Below are 3,745 nucleotides of genomic sequence, written 5' to 3'. Positions count from 1 at the left end.
CTATACTTTGCAGTCAAGTTTAAGAGTTATACCTGTTTCCGTAAATGAGGATACTAATTTCTAAACTTTGCGTCAATGAATTTTTCGGATTCAGAAACTTAAAGATACCCATTGGGATTTACGTACAACCTAATCTGAAAGGTTCTTACTAACTCTTTGCAGTTTTCAATTTGGACATTTTCATTTGAAAATTAAAAGTTACAGGAATTTATGCCTAAAATAATTTTCTGGAATAGAGTTTTGAAAGCTAGATTTAGCTACTAGAGGGGATGGGGGGAAGGAAAAAATACTTTAAGTTGCCAATTGAAATAGAAATTGTTATTTAAAAACAAAAACTAACTGAACATTTCCTTTTGTTAATTTAATATTTGAATGTGCTTTCAAATTATGAATGAATTCTAAAAAGTGAAATCTGTGATTTTTTTTGTAGTAAGTATAGTTTCTAGAGATAAATCACATTCATTTTTCTTCATTCTCATTGCTGTAGAGTCAAAAAAAAGTCATAGCTTTCCCTCCAGTATGTTTTCAGACGTTGTCAATTGCACTGGAAGAGATTACCTAACATTGTCCATAAGAGCAGCTGGCAGTTTTAAACCTCATGGCTTTGCGTTGACAAAGTAACTTCTTTCCAATAGATCAGAGCTTCCTAGAGAGGTCTCTGGAGTTAGGATGATATTCTGAGAGGCCTGGACAATTCCAAAGAAAATATTTTTACTTCAACAATTCTTTGGTTGTACAAGTGTTTCTAGAGGTTTTTTTTTTTTTTTGAGATATGTTCCTCATTCCTAGGATTATTGATCAAACTTAAGGGGGAAACAGAGAAACAGACCACTTCATAAGTATGCAATTACTTAATTCTGTATCTTTTCAAAATATTAAAAGTAATCCACCCAGTAAGGATTGTTGTTAGCTGTCATCAAGTCAGTTGTACTCAAAGCTATCCTTTGTGACATATCCACACAATGATTGCTGTGTCTGAGTTCATTGTTGTAGCCAGCATACTAATATAGGAAATATCTCCCTCTTTTTCACTGAACATCTGCTTTTCTAAGAATGATTTCTTCTCCAGAGATTGGCCCATCTCTTCAGAATATTCCTAAAGTGTATAACAAAGTCTAGCTATTCTCGCTTCTAAGGAACATTTTGACTTATTTTTTTTTTCATCTTTCTGGCTGTCCATGGTGTATAGTCAATGTTCTTCAACACTGTTATTCCAGTCTCTTTTTACTTACTCTTCAGTTTTCACATGCATACCAATAAATTGAAACTACTAGGACATGGATCAGGCATACCTTAGTCTTCAAAGTATTCCTTTTGCTTTTTAATGCTTTAAAGAGAACTTTTGAATATTTGACCAATGCGATACGTTTTTTGACTTCTCACTCAAGTACAATCCTGTACTTTTAGTTGGTCTTAATCTTTTCTTCATTGATACATGTCAATCTACTCATTTTGTAGTTAAACAATTGCTTTTTATAAGAGCAAATTAATTTTCTAGGGTGAAAATCTCATGGTAGAATTAATGCTTTTCAGTAAAGTTGGCCTAACATTTATTATAGGAGTGATATCAAAAGCTGTGATTGATTTTCTCCTAGATTTTTACAAACTTATTTAAAATTTAATTTCTACAAAATAACATGTAACTGTGAGAGGATGAGAAATGTAAGTGAGTGGCTGGAAGTTGTGAAGTTAGAAAGACACTTTGCTTTGGAAGGTTGTTATTCAAATTTGTTGTAAACTCTAACTCACTGTGACCACTACTGTAATCCACAAGTTTTCCACTAATTTATATTTTGGAAGTAAATTATCAGGCTTTTCTTTGCCTTCTATTTTGGCTTGGAAATTCCACTTAAAGTTGTTCAACAGTGTAGCAACATGCAAGCCTCCATTGAAAGGTACATTGAAATGCATTATACGTGACCTATGCTGGTTGGGAATCCAACTTATATAACCCATAGGAAAGCAATAATGCTACCATTTAATTACCACAAGGAGATATTTTCAAGGAGATGCTACAAGGACTGTAAGTTAATCAGAATTTAATTGAAAAATAAGTTCCGATAACCAAATAGAAGGTAATAAAACATGAAACAGAAAACAATAAAATATTAATAGCTTCCTTGATTTAAAGAACTTACTCTAGGTAAGGGTTTTCAGGGCAGCAACAGGAGGCATCAAAAATACCAATGAAGGATTTTTCTTTTACTTTTCAAAGAGAAGAGCGAACTGGGGTTTGGGGGGATGGGCAGGGAGAAAAGCGCAACAAATGAATGAATGGAAATCAAAATCTCTGTAAATGTTCATTTAAATTAATAAAAAAAAGAAATATATACACATTGTGCACCAAAACAAACAAATAAAAAAAGGTGGAGGAAGTACACATACTAAAAGTACCAGAAAGAACTGATTTACCTGAAAAATTTCAGGGAATACCATACGAGCAGGAGCCAGTGTTAATGAAGGAAGAAGTTAAAGCTGCACTGAAAGCATTGGAAAAAAAATGGCCTCAGTTTCTGATGGGATGCCAGTTGACTTGTATTAATTAACAGATGAAGCCCTGGATGTGCTTACCAATCTATGCCAGGAAATTTGGAGGACAACAGATGTGAAGAGGTCCATAATTGTTCCCACTCCCAAGAAAGGTGATCCAACAGAATGTGAAAACTATCGCACAATAATAGCATTAATATCACATGCAAGCAAAATACTGTGAAAGCTTATTTTAAGAAATGCTAAAACAGTACACATATAGGGAGCTGTCAGAAGTTCAAGCAGGATTTAGAGGAGGCCATGGCATCAGAGATGAGATTGCTGATGTTAACTAGATCATGACTGAACAGTAAAGAATACCAGTAGAACATGTATTTATGTTTTATTGACTATACAAAGGCATTTTACTGTGTGACTCATAACATGCTATGGCTAGCATTGAGAAGAATGGGAATCTCAGAGTAATTAGTAGTGTTTATGCAAAACTTATAGCTAGACAAAGAGGCTTATGTGCATACAATGCAAAAAGACACTACATAGTTTAAAATTAAGAAGGGACCCCACCAACCAATTTCTGCAGCTCGGCAACTGCATCCCTGCCCATCCTCAACCTTCTGCCCCCAACCCTCACCTCCTTGTACCCCCAATATGTTTTCCCCAATAAAATATAAAAAAAATTAAGACGGGAGTACATCAGGGTTGTATTCTTTCTCCCTATCTATTCAGTCTGTATGTTGAGAAATTATTTGAGGAGCTGGCTTCTATGAGGAAGAGTGCAGCATCAAGAGCAGAGAAAGACTCATCAGTAATTTGCGTTATGCAGATGACACAACCTTGCTTGCTGACAGTGAGGAGGACTAGAAGCATTAATTGGAGAAGATCAAAGAATACAGCCTTCAATATGGATTGCATCTCAATGTAAAGAAAACAAAGATTCTTACCACAGGACAGATAGGAAACATCAGGATAGATAGAGGAAAGATTGACACTGTCAACAACTTCATATTATTTGGATCCACAATCAACACCCTTGGTTCCAGCAGTCAGGAAATCAGGAGACATATTGCACTGAGAGAATCCTGCACCCAGAGGCCTCTCCAAATTATTGAAGAATAATGATGTCAGTTTGAGTACTAAGGTGTGTCTGATTCAAGCCATGGTCTTTTCAATCACTTACTATGCATTTGAGAGCTGGACAATGAATAAGGATCACAAAAGAAGAATTGATGTCTTTGATCTGTGGTGGTAAAGAGTG

This window comes from Elephantulus edwardii, unplaced genomic scaffold (assembly GCF_000299155.1).
Source record: "Elephantulus edwardii isolate Elephantulus edwardi_28Jun2011 unplaced genomic scaffold, EleEdw1.0 scaffold00008, whole genome shotgun sequence".
Classification (NCBI taxonomy): Eukaryota; Metazoa; Chordata; class Mammalia; order Macroscelidea; family Macroscelididae; genus Elephantulus; species Elephantulus edwardii.
The sequence above is the reverse complement of the archived record's forward strand: the minus strand, read 5'-3'. Positions refer to the sequence as shown.